The sequence below is a fragment of the Oreochromis aureus genome, linkage group 10 (assembly GCF_013358895.1).
Source record: "Oreochromis aureus strain Israel breed Guangdong linkage group 10, ZZ_aureus, whole genome shotgun sequence".
Classification (NCBI taxonomy): Eukaryota; Metazoa; Chordata; class Actinopteri; order Cichliformes; family Cichlidae; genus Oreochromis; species Oreochromis aureus.
The window spans coordinates 3565805-3583532 of NC_052951.1; the positions used below are offsets into that span (position 1 = coordinate 3565805).

The 17728-nt window shown below is 44.1% G+C and overlaps 1 long non-coding RNA gene across 2 annotated transcripts; it reads right to left on the bottom strand.

Annotated features, from left to right (window-relative positions):
- Positions 1–1172: 1172 nt before the first annotated feature.
- On the bottom strand, positions 1173–6577 carry LOC120442253. 2 transcript variants are annotated; one of them, XR_005614595.1, is made up of 4 exons: positions 6531–6577; positions 5201–5357; positions 2214–2454; positions 1173–2125 (listed from the first exon to the last, which is right to left on the bottom strand). It is a non-coding gene; the product is annotated as an uncharacterized LOC120442253 (long non-coding RNA). The 2 variants fall into 2 exon arrangements; XR_005614594.1 differs by lacking the exons at positions 5201–5357; positions 6531–6577 and adding an exon at positions 2528–2572.
- Positions 6578–17728: the final 11151 nt, after the last annotated feature.

The window sequence follows — 17728 nt, forward strand, 5'->3', positions numbered from 1 at the left end:
ACCTTCCTGGGAAGGGCTGAGGAGATCCCCAGACGAGGGGTCACCCAGTAGCCACGGAGCAGAAGCCAGAGGGGCTGCACCGGCGTGCCGCCGGCTCTGCCGGCAGCCAGCTGTGCCAGAGTGAACCGAGTTGCAGGCCCCGAGGCCGGAGGCCCGAGGGCCCCCTTTGCCCCGGAAGAGGCCTGACCGAGCAACAGGCATCGGGCCCCGCCAAGTAGCCACCGGGAGTGAGCGGTGCATACCTGAGCGCCCAGCCCGGACACCAAGAACCACCAATGCACCAACCCCTGAGGGCATCAGCTACCAGCAGGGTGTGGTGAGGGGAGATAGGCCTCCACACTTGGAGGGCCTGGGAGTACCAGGAGGTGGAGTCTAAGACCAGACCTGACATATAGACACAGACAAACAGGCACACACAGACATAAACATGCTTTCCCACCCTCATGCACACATATACAAACACTCAGCACTCACCCAACGTAGGGATAGACATACATAGACATGTACACACAATCATACTCCCCAAACATACTCTATGCCCTGGGTCCAGGTACCCTCGCCCCAGAGGGGAAACGGCACCAGACCCAAGAGATGTGACCCTTTCCCCGGGGTGGAGGCAAGCAGACCGCCCCAGGCTCCGCAGCAGCAGGGAGGCCAATCGGACAGCCAACACCTCCTCCCAGCCCCCGCCCGATGGCTAGTAGAGAACGGGGTGTGTGAAGACCCCATACCTCCCTCCTCCCGCTCGTGTGTAGTGTTGCTGCGTGTTGTTCTAAAGTGCATTTAAAACAAGGGAGGATGTCTAAGTTGTGAAATAAAATTGAGGCACAGGTGGCCAGAAGGGGACAGAGGGGGGGGGAATGCCTCCCCTGCACCCTGGTGACACACCCGCACCCCAAGGCCCTACCTGTGTGGGTGGGTGTGGTGGAGCGGGAAGAGGGAGGCAGCCGGGATGGGGAGGAAAAGAAGGAGGGGCAAGATGCCCCTCCTTAGGGCCAGCTCCTCGGCTGACCCCAGTAGGCACCCCGTCCTCTAGTACCCACCAAGGCAAGGGAGCCCAGGCCCATCCCGATCGGGGCCCACGGCAGCAGCACCGCTAAGCCCCACAGGACCTGGGGAAGCCCACCCCACCCCACCGCAGAGGAAACTATACCCACCCCAACATTCAATCATCTCCAGACTACACAAGACAACAGACACCCAGGTTAGGTTTATTCTCCACCTCTCCTGTGTCTCTCCCCCACCTGCAGAGTGGACTTCTGCAAGGATGGAACAACCTCCCTGCCAGTTGAAGAGTCCCCCAGTTAGGTCGATGCACCAGAGGATCTCATATATCTGATATATCTGATATATCTTGCTCTTTCACCTATTATCAGGAATACCCATCTATGTGAGATCTCAACAGTGTGCAACTGCTTATACTAGACTGAGGAGCAGTGGCCAGGGATCCCAACGCCTATAGATGCAGCTGCCTTCTATGATGGTAGTTACATCACTTTTCCTGTCATCTCATTGCATAAAGGTGATTCCAATACATAAACATGTCTCACACCTCTCCAGGTACATCAGTCAGTAAAATTTAAATGAAAAGGTTCAAGATCCGACAAATCAGAAATTAAAGGTTGGAGAATCTGCCCATTCTAACTCAACAATGTATATCTCTCATGGTCATGTTTCCTGGTAATATATTTTCTTGTTAGCCCCCTTTGGAACTTTTATTGATATTCTTTCCTCTCTTCAGAATTGCCTAGGTGTCATGGCTGGAGGCCGTCAGGCAGAGTGCACTCAAGGCACAGATTCAACACACAGGTACTCGAAGCGTGAAGTGAAATAATGTATTTACCGTGACGAGAGAACACAGCCAATAATAAGATGAGCAGGAAGCTATTTACAGGGGATTTAGTGAGGGGACTATATACAACTGTGAGGCAATACTATTTACAAATGTGTAAAACTAAGGCTAAACGGAACAGACCATAAACATGAACAAGAGCTGGGGTCAGTGGCTAATGAACACAGGTTACATGAACTTGAGTGGAGTGGACATGATTATGCAACAGGGTTCCAGGAAGTAATTCATAGGGCTGACATGATTAGGTGGGTTATAGGCCAGAGGTCAGAAACTCTGTAACAGAGGAAAAAGAGATGTTACTGCGATGTGAAGCGAAAGTTTCACTGGCAAAAACTCCTGTGTGTTTCTTTTAGCTGCTTACTTGTTTTCAGTTGGAGGCGTGACCAGGGAGGGAAGGGAAAGATGTAGTCGGTCCGGGTGAGTGTGAAGATATGATATGATCCAATTCCAGAAATCCAAGGGAGTTGGCCGAGAGGCAGGCAGGTGAGAATGAAACTGGAGTCCGTGCAGAGACTGACGTGGCATAAGTATTTGCGAGCAGACCAGCGGTCCAGACTATGAACAGCTGCAGGCAACAGGTGAGTAATGATCCGTGGAGTTGACTGGAGACAGAAAAGCACATGCTCAGAAACAGTACAAAACTTAATCCAAGACACGAATGAGCCAAGAACTAACGTGGGGTCGCAGACAATCTGGCAAAGAGTAGTAGTCAGCGCTGGCCTTATATACTGACACGATAATGAGCTCCAGGTGCAATTCCAGAGAGGAAAATAGGTCAACTCCGCCCACGGGAGGTGACACGAAACTGCCGGAAAAATAATGCCACTCATCCGGACCATGAAACTAGGCTTCCCTGGGATTCCTTGTCTTTGCCTGTTGCTGTGTCATTCTTGTTCTGTATTGTTTGACCTGCCATTAACCTGATGATTGTCTACTGCTTGCTTCTTTTTTTCTTGTTTGTTTTTGGATTTTCTTGTGTTAGAGTGCTCTCTCCAACATTCATTCATTTATTCACAATCCATCAGAATGAATAGACGGTAATTGAAAATATGGTGCATACATTCATCAATAGGATGACCTGTAATAAGGTTTTGAAGTTAAAGTGGGCTGTGATGTGAATGAACTGGGAGGTTATGTCAAATGCAACTTTTCAGCAGCTCAACAAGTATGAGCAAATACACACCTCACCTGCCAAACCCACTGTGAACAGCATGATAAAAAAAAATATATACGTAAATAAGGACAGGAGTAATTCATAGACAAATAATCATCTAAAACTCTATGAAGAGTATTAGCATCTCCTCTTTTGCTTTACAGCTGCTTACGTCATGTTTTTTATCCTCATTATCAGCTACAGCAGGAAGCTGTTTTTAGACAACAACGAAATACTTCAATAACCGACTGACGGCGCAGGACCTGAAGAGGCATTGACCTCTTGCAGGGACGGCGTGGCCCGGGTTTGAGTACAACTCGATTGTTTTTTAAAATTTTTTTTAACTGAATTTCCATCTGGGATTAATACAGTTTCTCTGTATTACAAAACACACAATAGGAGGCTTTAAATTAAGCGTGCTGTTAATGTTGGTGGCGTCAGTTACACAATGGACCCAGAGCAAGCAGTGCACAGGCAGGAATGCATTTTTTACTTGGAAACTCCAACAACACTTCATGAGAAGAATGGGATGGGCGAAACTTCAGTATCTTCGATGTACTATTGCTGTGTGATTTTATATTACTATTAATGAAGGATACTCGCCACCGAGCTAACATTGTTAGCTGGCGTTACTTGAGGTTAGTTCACAGACTGCAGACTGTTAGGCCGTTTCTAAATACTCAAGTACGCGAGTACGTACTCGTGTTCTCACGAGTCCGGACTTCGTAAGTTCACACAGGAGTACAGACTTCCAGAGAATGCAGCGCGATCGTTCTACAATTGGGACGGCAGTGTACTTGATGACATCACAGTTCTGGAGTTTTTACTGCCATCCCCTCTTAATTTAAGTGTGATTAGAATTTGCAATGGAAATTACAGATGACATAAAAAAAAAATTACACATGATGTAGTAGATTTCTTTAAGAAAAAAAAGACAATTTAAAAAAGTATCTTAAGCACTTTGGCAAAATTCACTTTTACATATCATCTGTTTCATAATAAGCTTCATACAGTTAAGCACAATCACTACATGACAGAAACACAAGCTTAATCTCTCTTAATAAAAATAGTATACATATATGCCTGAATAACAAACAAACAACTGAGATGTTAGAATGCTTTTATATATTATTTATATTAGTAAACACTCAAAACTTACAATAGACAGCTGGGGTTTGGAAGAGAATTGAACAAATATTTAAAATATAATCTGATCATTTTTGAAGGAGCCTTCAGGATCTCCATTTATTAATATGCTGTTTTTAGACTTGATGGACAGCATTAACAACCTGCTAGCTACAAATAATCAGGTGCTGTTCCACGTGATTATTAACAGACAAAAAGAAAACATATTACTGATACAGAAATAGTTTTCTATACAAGATCACTGGAAAAAGTGCAGCCTTACCTAATGTCCACCCACTGTTACTCAATTTATGTTAAGTTTGAAGAATCTAATTGGTATAGGTATGGCGAGTAGCCTTCAGTAATAATAATAAATCACACAGCAATAGTACATTCACGTAGTTGTAAAAAGCATGACAATATATTGTGGCATGTTGGGAGCGGCTCGTTATCTCCCATCATGCCTTGGGAATATATGTTGCTCTTTAAGATATTTACTGTTTATTGTTTATGGTTACGTGACTCTTAACTGTTCTCTTAACTGTTCTTGTTGATGCTGCAGTATAATTTCAATGACAGTTATTGTTGATGGAAAGAATGTAGTACCATGAGTGAGTTCAGGCTTGTAGTTATTGAGCCTCTGACGCACAGTGTAGTACAGGGAAGTGTTCAATAAAGAGCTCCCCTCTCTGTTTGGGGGTAGAACACTAAGCTTGATGTCTGTGTGGATGCTTTGTTGTTAAGATTCCTCAGTGTGCCATAATATTAAGTAATCCACAGTATTCAGAATACATTATTCTCATTAAGTAACTTAATGGAATATGATACAAAATACTTTTTGGGCTATGTATTCTGTAATCTGTAGTGGAATACAATTTAAAAGTAACCTTCCCAACACTGTGCAGTAGTCGGCAGAGTCACAGTTGGGTCACCTGGGGAAGCGGGACAGGCACAGGTAATGGCTGGGTGTCCGCCATCCCCACCTGAGTAGGTACAGGTACAGGGACAAACGGAGCCTCAGCCTGCCTGGGAACTGAAGCAGGGACCAGCTGGGCCTCAGGGTCCCTCACCTGAGGAACTGCAATGGGTGCAGGGGAAGCTGGGCCCGAGCTCCCCTGGGAGCTGGAACAGGTGGAGGAGTGAGGAGGTCAGGAGCAATCACAGGAGCAGTAGATTTAACAGTCTCAAAAGCATGACAGACCTTGGAATGAGCCCTTCAAAGAGTCTCTAGACAAAGTGGCGGGGAAACAAAACAGTTATTAGGAGCAGCATCATGCTTAGCAGTCTCTGAACTAGGAGCTATAGTAGGTGTGTTGCAGAGTATAGCATGGTGGAAAAGAATGGAGAGAATCCCCCACTAAACATTTTGGTTGGCATTACTTTAGATTTTTTTTTTTTTAATTAATTGCATTCTTTGGTGTTTTTTGTGTGTGTCTTGTGTGAGGTGTGGGTCACACCCATGTGGGAGTGGAGATTCTACTCTAGTCCAGCTGCCAGTAGTGATGGGATTTCCGGCTCTTTTTAGAGAACCGGCTCTTTTGGCTCGGCTCACTAAAAAGAGCCGGCTCTTTCGGCTCCGAACCGGCTCTTCGGGTTGTTTTGTTGCTTTAATTAATTTATTATTAACAATAATATAAAATTATGCACAAAAGGAATTACTAATGTAAAAAAAAAAGTGGTTTTATTTATATATGTTTATATATAAATATATACAGTGGCCCCTAGAGACAAAACACGTACAAACTCCAAAACACATTTCTAGCGTTAACTGAACTTCCAAAGCAGAGCTACCTAGATCACTTAAATTACACAATTGAAAGCATATGTGCATTGTTTGTGTATTTATACACAAGCACTCATATATATTCAAATAATTTAAAAAAAAAAAAAAGTTCATTTACCTGTTACTACTACACACCAAATCCAGTCGTTGGTACTTGCTGGCTTGTGTAGCCTCTAGGTAACAAAAGCTCAACAGAGCATCCTGGAGCACTCCATTGTGTTTTGTACGTGTTTTGGAGTTTTTATGCATTTTGGAGTTTTTACGTGCTTCAGAGTTCATAGGTGTTTTGAAGTTTGTGTGCTGCTTTGTCTCTAGGGGCCACCGTAAATATACTTTTATTTATTCACTCCACATAAAATGTAATAAATAAATCATATAATACAAAAACCAACTATTCACAGTTCAACTTTTAACTATTTAAATTTTCAGCTTTTTCCTTTTAAACAAATTTAAAATGAAACAACACAAAACACTGCAAACCACAACACAATTAAATATAAATTAAAATATGAAAACAAAAAGAAGATGCACATTCTCTGTCATATGGGCCTGCATGAATAAACCTTCTGAATCCTTTATCATCCGCAACTGAAAATAGTTGTGGATGATTACTATACCTTTCTAATGTGGCATTGTTGTCCCTGGCTCTCTTTCCCCGTCTCTCCCTCCCGCTCTGTTCCTGTGCTACTGCGAGTGTAACTACCGCCCCTCCCCCCTCTGCCCAGCGCAAAGCACAAGGCTCGCATGCGGAGTGAAGCGGAAAAAAAGTGCGAGAGAGAGGGTGAGAGAAGGAAAAAAACAAAACAAAAACCATGGCTCGCGATAAGGATCCGGCTCCAAGAGCCATTTCGTTCGCGACCGACACATCACTAGCTGCCAGCTATTTGGAGTTGAGTACAGGGAGCAGCTGATTGGGAGGGATTGGAGCCCTTCTCTATAAAAGGGAGAGGAAAGGGGAAGGGAAGGTTGTTGGGTTTTTTTTTTTTTTAGAAGGACACTGTTGCAGCAGGGAAGCCTGGAGACTCCAGGATGGAGTGTGCACATTTTAAAGGAAAGGATTTTTAACCTGGCCTGGTTTTGCTTTTAAAATAATCTGATGATGTTGGAGGGAGGACTCATTTTCATTAGGATTTATGTGGATCTGCTGGGAGAAAAACAATGTATTGGAGACTCTCTGTGCCCATGGAAAGGAAACTGGCCAAGTTTTAGGGAAGTTTCAGCTCGAGAGTGGAAGCCCCAGGAACTGGTGTGGAGACCCACCCTCGAACGACACCAGGCCTGAAAAGGTGGGTGGCAATTGCCACCCACCTTTTCAGGCCTGGTGTCGTTAAGCCTTTCTGAGGAAGATGCAGGATTGATATCTTTTTGGCTGCTTGTTGACGACCTTTGCCCTGTTTGTAACCAGGCTAACAACCCTGACTGCAGTGGCTTTGGGCCTTGGATTCTTGGCCAGAGTTGTGTCTTCAGCCAGTAGTTTGACTCGGAGGGAAAAAATAAATCTTGTGTACCCCATTGCAGTGTGTGTGGTGGTTCCTTACTGGTAAATATTAGAGCTTACCACGTTATGGTACTTAAGCCACTTCGAGCCATACATAATAGATCAGATGAGGGCATGGAAAGAGGAAGAGAGAACAAAGAGTGAGTCACAGGCAGAGTCTAGCTCAGGGGTGGGCAATCTCAGTCCACGAGGGCCGGTGTCCCTGCAGGTTTTAGATCTCACCTTGGGTCAACACACCTGAATCACATGATTAGTTCGTTACCAGGCCTCTGGAGAACTTCAGGACATGTTGAGGAGCTAATTTAGCCATTTAAATCAGCTGTGTTCGAGGACACATCTAAAACCTGCAGGGACACCGGCCCTCGTGGACTGAGATTGCCCACCCCTGGTCTAGCTTGTTTCCCACAGTGTTTTTAAATCTGTTGCCTTATGGTTCTAAGCACTGTTACCAGTCTTTGCATTTTATTATTATCTCATGACACTTGTTTACAGTTTTTCTTGATTGCTTAAACACTATAACCAATCTTGTGAACCCAAATTTCAGAACCATAATGCCACTTTCCAAAAAGCACACCCATTTCCCTGAACTATGAACACTATGCCCCTGCTTTACCACATGAGTCAGATGTGGTGAACTGTTACTGCAAAATTCTACACACAAATCCCTATATTTGTCAGTGCTGACACCATGTGGTCACTTAGAAAGCACTAGCAGTCAATATTGTTAACTCACACACAGCACAGCATTAGCTCAATTACCACCCAATTACAGTTTTTCACGACTGCTAAGACACATTCCTGGAAAGCTGCTCTCCTTTTCCCCAAACTGTGAACACACAACCCAATTTTCAAGCTACATTCACAAAACCTCTGACTCTTCTTGCAAAACCAAACTTTCACCCCAAAACAGTTCAATCTGTGCTCAAAACTGAACTATGCCGTCAAATCATGCCTCAAATCTAAATTATATACTCTGAGTAGTCACTAAACACTACATAGAAAAAAGGAAAACACAATGCTCAGGACATGAAGCGGTAGAAAAAAATGTTTATTCAGGCTAAATGCATGTTGCAAAACAAAATACCTGGGCATTTCTAACACTTGTACATAGGAAAGAGAATTTGCCAAAAAACAAATCCTGTGCATTTACATGTAGCACTTGTACGTAGAAATAAAGTACACAAATATAAAAATGAAGTACAAAGAAAAGAAGTGCATTACTCCGCCACAGCATCATTTCTCCGTACTGGGTCAGGCCACAGGACTTTGTCTTCATCACAGGCCACATTTTCTCTGGCCAGGCAATGGGGGGAAAAAAACCTTGACATGCCGTATCCAGGCTTGACATGCCTCCACCTCCATGACACCACAGGCCAGTTCCATGGCTTGCAGGAGATTTACCCTGGTGTAAGGTTGGCATGCATATACCTTCCACCGCCATGAGGAGAAGAATTCTTCGATGGGGTTCAGGAAAGGGGAGTACGGTGGAAAGCAAAGATTGATAAAACCTTGGTTCATATTGAACCACTCCCTAACCTGGAGGCCTCTGTGAAAATTCACATTGTCCCAAACAACAACATAGATGGGCTGCTCATCATGCTGCTCTAACAGAACATCTCGCATGTGATTGAGGAAGATGAGGAGCTGGTGAGTGTTGTAGGGCCCTAGGTTGGCATGATAGTGGACAACACCATGATTGCTGATCGCAGCACACAATGTGACATTGCCACCACGCTGCCCAGGGACACCAACAATCAACATCACACTACGGCCTCTCCTTCTTCATCCATCCAGCTTCATCCATGTAGATGTATTCATGGAGTTTTTCCATTGCATCCAGTTCCAAAACTCTCTGTAGAAATATATTAAATACATTTTTGTAAGTGATGTAGGCCAACTACAGCAAATCACTACTTACAGTAACCAACATTTATGTGTCTGGATATATACCAACCTGTACATACTAGAATCTTTGCTCTTTGAGTCTATCAGAGTTGTGTTCAAAGGGCACTCTGTACAGCTGTTTCACGCGCAGTCTGTTGCGCTTGAGGACACGGTCAACAGTAGAGAGGCTGACACTGTTGATACCCTCAAAAAGCACATGGTCCTCAATGATCCTCAGCTGAATTTCACGCAGTTTAATGGTGTTGTTCTCACAAACCATATCGACAATTAGGGTCTCTTGGTGTGGGGAGAACATAGATGTCCTACCACCCCCATGTGGTAGTCTTTCAATTCTACAAAAAGAGAACATGCACTTACAAAAATACATACATGGAATAGGCCTACAAACAGTCAGACTAACCCTCCATTACAAAACTACAGTACACTGGCACAGTGATGTACCGAAACATGTTTACTGTGGTACAGTATATAGTACAGTCATTGTACATATGTAATTGTTGTCAACATTTACATACTATGATGTTGAAAAAGGTAACTACCTGTTCTCTTCTCTAAACCTTCGGATTATGGTAGACACAGTGAATCTACTGATGTTTGGTTGTACCCTTAGTCTGGCCTCCTTCATTGTCATACTATGGACAAGAACATGGTCAATCACAGTAGCTCTGATTTCATCTGATATTACTGTTCTTTGTCCTTGCTGACCACCTCGACCACCTTGACCTGCTTGACCTCCTCTCACACGAACTCCTCTTCTTGGATTTCTAACCATTGTAGTGCCTCACAAACCAGTGATCTGGCTTGTATGTACCCTCACATCATTAGCCACAAGTATGATAAATTTTGAGTTGTTGTGTTCAACCGGTGACACCTGAGTGTTAATTGTGTTTGACTTTTGCCACCTGTGCTCACCATTATGCAACACAGGTGCATCACAATGACAATATGTCGACAAGATGTGTCTAAACAGGTGAAAAGTGCTTATGGTTTTGCCAAAAGAGTGACTGACTGAATAAGTGGGTTCAGGCAACTGAGACTTTGGTTCAAACAATAGAGTTTAGTGTTTTAGCAATCGAGAAAAACTGTAACGAAGTGGAAACACTAGGAGTCAAAATGTATCACACACCAATCAGAAACTTTGATGGATAGACAAAAGTCAGCTCATTCAGGTTTGAAACAATGGATCTAAATGAGATGAGAGATAAAATATCTTTATCTGAAATAAATCTTTAAATATTACACATGCTTTACTCTTCCTGCGCACTCACACCACAGTCAGCTGTGCAAGACATGCAAAGCAAGAGTTTGAGGAGAAGGAGGTCTAGGGCACCAGGGAGGAGGTGGTGGAGGTGAAGAAACATAATTGCCCATTGGACTATTGTAAATGTCCCTGGTCAGCATGGAGGGAATGTCACTCTGTGCACAGCCATCATCAACGAGGGGTACTCCACCACCATGCCATTCTAGGACCCTATAACACTATGCTTCTCCTTGCTTTTCTTGATGGTCTGAGACAACATATGTTCCAGCGGGACTACAGGGAACCAGCACAAACCAGAGCAGCCTCACTACGTTGTTGTTTGGGATAACGTCAGCTTCCATCGCACTGCTATGGTTCATGACTTGTTGTCTAACATCTTTCTGCCTGCATACTCTCCCTTTCTAAACCTGATAGAGGAGTTATTTTTGGCATGGCGGTGGAAAGTGTACGACAGTGAACCTTATGTCTGTGTGCACCTCCTCCAGGCCGTGGAAGATGCCTGCCTTGACATATCAGTATATGCATGCCAGGGGTGGATCAGGCATGCATGAGGATTTTAACCCCGCTGCCTGGCTAGGGCCAATATAGCCTGTGATGTGGATGAGAATCTCTGGCCTGACCCAGACCACAGACAGGACGCTGAGGTGGACTAATGCTTTTGATGTGTGTTGTGTCCTGGATGGTACATGAATAAAAATGTGCCACTGTATCTACATTGGTTTCATCTTTTGTGTTCATCATTTGAAAAGGATTTTGAGGGGAAGAACCACAAGCAACATAACTTGCCAGTTTGGGGAATATTGTTTTACATTTATTGCACCAATGTGTAAGACTATGTTGTCATGTGTTTTGGGGGCCTTGTGTGTGCTGTCTGTGGGCAAAGTTTGGTTTTTCAGCAAGAGTGAATGGTTCTGAGTGTAGAGCTTCATTTTGACCTGACAATACGATGTTTGGGAAATTGGGTGAGACGTTATCGATTTGTGTTTACTGTTTTGGGAATACAAGGCATAGTTTCAAGAAATGTGTTTAAGCAATCAAGAAAAACTATAATCAGTTACCATCTCTCCTATGGATTCTTTAATGTCTACAGTCTCAGATCAACACAGCCCTGCCCTTCAGCACTATCAGCAGCAGGAGCAGCAGCAACCCCTCAACAGCAACATTGTACCCATCAGGTAAAACACACCCGATGACAGTGATATAGTATGATGCGATTCCATATTAGATTCTTGATGAATGTGTGTTGTTGTTCTTCACCCTGGTTCTATGTGCCCCTTTTTAATTTTGAGCACCCACCCCTTCCAACATCTCTGCACGGCCCTGCCCATATGGAAAAGATATATATAAATCTTATAAAGTTTGTATCTGTCTTGTGTGAAACTTGTATGAAAAGCATACAAGAGTGAAAACCGATATAAGATCCCTTGAAAAAATATATAAATGAAACTTGTATGTTTTGGATACTTACTAACACAATATATGAAAGTAATGAGAAAGTGGCCACTTTCATGAGTAAATCATATAAGCCTGATATGATTCACTATATGAAGTAGGCCACATCTTATGTAAGTCTTTTATAAGTTTTTACTATTTCTTTTCCATATGAGTGGTGTTCAAAATTTTGCAAGCAAAGTCTTTGTACTAAGAATTGAGGGTTTTTTTATTCATAATTTCATTTAATTCTAGTTTTGTTTTGCGTATTTTGTTCAGTATTTCCTGTTCCTGGCGCGGACACGTAGCCTTCTTCTAAGGATTTGATGTTTTTTTTTTCTAATTCCTGAATATTTTTCTATTCTTTTTTCTTTTTATGTGATGAGAAAGAAATTATTTTACATCTCATCACAGCTTTCCCTGCTTCCCAGAAAACAGATGTTGATGTTTCAGGAAGGTCATTATAGTCCATTATAAGTCCAATTATAAAATATTGAATAAATTCTTCATCTTTGAGCAATGATGTATTAATCTCCAGTTTTTACTTGGTGGAATGTTCTTCCTATGTATTAGTGTTAAAGATACAGGAGCATGATCGCTGACAGCTATGGGGTGTATCTCGGTGTCTGAAATGTAACTCAGTGAGCTGCTGACTACGAAATAATCGTGATGAGAGTAGGAGTGATGGACATGAGAAGAAAGTATATTCCTTAGGGTTGGGGTGAAGAGAGCACCATGCGTCACCAAGACCAAAGTCGCTCATGTACAGTTTGATTATATTTGTGGACCGCCAATTGTACCGAGTTCCTGCTGTATTGAGCCTATCCATTTCTTCATTTATTCCAAAAGTTGAGGTGTCCCCCAAGAAGAAGTGCGCAATCTGGGTGTTCAGAGAGTGCGCTTAAAAAACAAAAAAAAAACAAAACGTGGAACAAGCTTTGTACTTACAATACATAGCTTTTTGTTAAGTATAGATAATTTAATGATTAGGAATCTACCCTCTGGATCTATAAGGCTACGTTCACACTGCAGGTGAAAGCGCATCAAATCCGATTTTTTTGACCCTATGCGACCCATATCCGATCATGGTATGACAGTGTGAACGGCACAAATCCGATATTTTCAAATCCGATCTGGGTCACTTTCGTATGTGGTACTGAATCCGATACATATCCAATGTTTTAGAAAGCGACTGCTGTTTGAACGGTCATGTCGCATTAAATCCGTCTTTTATGTCACTGAAACAGGACAGACGCCAATTATCAGCGCCGGAGAAGCGCCCGAGAAGACATCGCGAACGCTTCCTGGCCATCCAGTGTAGATGTCAGTGAAACTGTTGGGAAGACAACGTTGGAGAAACGTGAACATTTTATTTGTAATGTATAATCTGCAGATTCTGACAGAAATCTGCAACTATCCTTTGAAGCACCGCTCCTCTCTAAAACAGCAATAAGGATAATTATTAGGTTATTTACATTATTATGTAAATAACAAAATAACTAAAGCAAAAATTGGGAAACGTAAAGTCCGAAGTCTTTATATTAAGGGCCATCAGTCAAACAATATTGTTTGCTCTGGGTCTAAACAGAGCACGTTGTGTGTGACATCTTCTTTTGCGCATGCGGGCCGCTTTGAGCGTTCACACTGGAGAGCGTTTGATGTCGCATGTTATGTGTAGTGTGAACAAGCAGACAAAAAAATCGGATTTGATCAAAAAATCGGAATTGAGCATTAAGACCTGCAGTGTGAACGTAGCCTAAGTGTGTTGAGTACTGTGAAATTAATATCTTTATGTATTAAAATTGCTTCTCCCCTTTGTCTAAAGTTATAGGAGGTGGAGAACACAGTGGGAAACTCAGGTATTTTTTTTTTTTCCTCAAAGATATTTTTATTGAATTGAAGCAACAAAGAAAAACAAATACACGCAGAATTGTTAAACACCAAACAAGCAAGTTTCACAGTGACTGTTTGAACTGAAATATTATAATACAGATTAATGACACACTCACATGTCTTATAATTGCTTTCATCAGTTTATCCCCTACCCATACCACTTAGAACCCCTATCCCTCAGGCCAGGTAGGAAAAAACCAAAGAAACTCAGGTATTTTAAGTTCATTTATAGCTGTGACAGGTCTGTTTGTCTCTTGTAATAAAACAACGTCTGCCTGTAGTTTTTTTTAAGCTGGTTAAATATTTTAACCTCTTTTCTCTGGAGCCAGCTCCATGCACATTCCATGTGACAAACTTTAGTGTGCCCATAGTTTTGTGTGTATAGCTAGTGATGCACGCTGCATGCGTCGCTTAGACGGGTGAGGACAATGGAAATACATCACTCGTTTGTAAATAGAAAGAAGAAAAATGTGTGGCGAGATGCTCCATAAGTTTCTTGAAATGGCTGTGTGCAGGCAGGAAAGGACACAAATGCAGATTCGTACACGGAGACGGGACTTTATAAGAGGAAACACCTGGGAACCACGGCTGACACAAATTACACAGACGAGACGAGGAAGAGCAAACACAACATGATGCACACTGACAAGAGACTATCAAAGTAAAACAGGAAGTACACAGAGACGCAGACTGGAGGGAGAGAGAGAACACAGAGGAGCATGAGGGAGAGAGAGGACATGCCGAGCTGGGGAAAATAGATAAACATGACGGAATAAAACACAAGGAGGGGAAACAAGGCACAAAAGCTCACACCACTATATAAACGCAGACACAAAGAGGGAGACACAGAGGGCAAAGACACAAGGGGGAATCTAATAAACAATTCTAAAAGGAACAACCCAGGTATTATAGAATAAACAAAGTGGACCTCAAACATAAATAATAACACAAAATGACAAAAGACACAAGAAAACTCAAAACACTGGACCATGAAAATAAGTCTGATTATGTGTGTGCATATTAACTAATATGAGCAAGTGTGTACACGCTTGAGTGTGTGTGTCTGTGTGTACTGTGAGGTTGTTGTGGATATGCTGCCCTTGAGTGTGTGTGTGTGATTCTGCTATGTGCATATGTAGAAATTGAGGGTGTTGTTTGTGGCTGCGTAGGGAAACAGGTGATCGATGCAGTGAAAGAAAGGAGAAGGAAAGAAACCAAGGAAAGGGTGAGCGGGAGGGATGAAAGAAAACTGAACAACAACAAAAACAAAACATTGTATTTAACGCATTAACGGAGAATGACGGTGTTTTATCTGCTATAACACACTGAAATAGCAAATTGATATTAATAAGTTAAACAGGTGTTAATGCAAGAGAGTGTGAAAGAAAAAAAACAGAAAAATGTAGTGGATTCTTATCTGGAGTGAAGTCAATACAACCACGGAATGGTGCTGGGGTCACGGTAGAGCTGTCCATCCACGTAGAGCCAGCAAGCCCTTTTGAATGAAGCTGAGTCAGACTGGGAACAGGACCTTGCGTCGTTCCAGGACCAGACGAGAACGAAGAAACAGTAGGCAATGGTGTGGAAGCCGCAGGTGGTGGCGCTGCAGGAGACGGCGTGGGAGCCGACGGTGGTGGCACTGCAGGCGATGGCGTGGGAGCCGTAGGTGATGGAGCTGCAGGCGACAGTGATGGGCGGGCTCCTCGGACCCCCCAGCGAAGGCAGGCTGCTGAACGGGCGACGGCTGGACGGGCCCCTCTGACCCCCCAGCGGAGGCAGGCTGCTGAACGGGCGACGGCTGGACGGGCCCCTCTGACCCCCAGCGGAGGCAGGCTGCTGAACGGGCCCCTCGGACCTGGTGGTGGAGCAGATGACTGAGCTACAGGTGGCGAGTACACTGGAGACTGAGCTAAGGGCTGCTGAGTAGCTAACTGGGCTGCTGACTGAGCTGAGGGCAGCTGAGTAGCTAACTGGGTTCCTGACTGAGCTGAAGCCTGATCGGCAGAGTGTTGTGCTGGTTGTGGTGGAAGTGAAGCAGGTAGTTGAGTGGAAGACTGAGCTAACGGCTGTGCTAACAGTAGGAAAGGTGGTTGCTGCTGAACCAACTGCCCTGGCTCCTTAACCTCCAGGGGTCCAGAGTCAGCTGAGGAAGGTGGCTCAGCCTCTGGGGAGGCCCTGGAGGGGGTCTCAGTCCCTTGAGATGCCAGTCTGGCAGTAAAAACAGGGCTAGCATATCCAATCCTAGCGTTAGTATTCTCCATCTTCTTTAAAACAACCTTGGATTCTGAGGGTGCATGAAGAGAGCCCCTTAAATCCCTTGGGCTGGAAAAAATGGTCTCTGAAACCACAGTCTTTAATTTTGCCGTTTCAGAATTAACAGAGGTAGTGATATCTGATACTGAGTCCATAGAAATTTTTGATTCAGTCTCTGGTGTAACGCTTTGTGGTTCACAGAAAGCAGAAAAAAAAAGTCTTTACCACTCACCATAGCTGGCTGTGTTGAAATCTCAGAATCCGGCTGTGGAGAGGAGCGCCGGCGGCGCATACGCCGTTTTTTGGGGGAGGAGGAGGGGGAGAAGACGACAGAGGAGGCTAGTGATGATGGGGAAAAGGAAACTGTCTCCTCATCTTCTGACCACATAGCTGCGAGAAAAAAGGCAGGCGAGTGGTGGTCTGAGCAGGATGTGGAGGCTGAAGAATTCTGTGGCTCCGGCACAGAAACAGCCTTCTGCTGTTTTGGCCTCTGATGCGTTGCAGAGAGCACCGTCTGCTGCTGCTGCTGTCTGGCAGAGATCTCCATTGGCTGCCGCTGTAGCGAGGCCTTCCGGGAATCGACGCACTCTGCCCGCTCCTGGGCCCGACACGCCTCCTTGCCTCGGCTCAATTCTCCAATGAAGTCCTCATAGCAGGAGAGCTCACGAAGGTAAGGATTTCCTTCGACAATCGCCTTAATGGCGTTAAGTCCAACAGAAATTGTCCGTGGGTCTGTGGCGCAGGTTATTCGGCTCACCAGACACTGTACGTGGAGAATATCCTCCTCACGGGCGGAGCCTGCGGGGTCCATGGTATGGTCGCGTCGTTCTGTCAGGGCTGTGTGCCGGCAGGCAGGAGGAGAGGACCCAAAATGCAAGACTCACAGAGACAGATGTAAATAAGAGAACTCAGATTTATTGCTGGAAAGGCACAGAACGAAAGTAACTAAACTGAGAATACAGCATAACTAAAAAGGTGGCAGGCTGGCACACAGGGCACACAGGGCACACAGGGCACACAGGGCACACAGGGCACACAGGGCACACAGGGCACACAGGGCACACAGGGCACACAGGGCACACAGGGCACACAGGGCACACAGGGCACACAGGGCACACAGGGCACACAGGGCACACAGAGGAAGTGAGAGGACGCGACAGAAAACACAGGAAAACACAGGGCTTATATACACAAGGCGGTAATCAGGGAATGGGCAACAGGAGGGAGACACAGCAGGGAGAGATAAGACTAACGAGACAGGGGAGCAGTAAAACTGAACACACTGACAACAGACTGGGACTATCAAAATAAAACAGGAAACATGAAACAAATCACAAAGACGCAGACTTGACACTAAGAGGCAGACAGAAAGAATATAACACATGGAACTCAATCAATACAAAACATGAGACACCACCGAAGAACTAATCCCTCACCAAGAATAAGACATATATTCATAATCATGATCAAAGCAACAGAGAATAAGAAAATAATCCACAATGCAAAAATAAACCAAAACATAAGAAACTCAAAATGCTGGGTCGAAACAACCCAGAACCGTGACAGACAGTTTA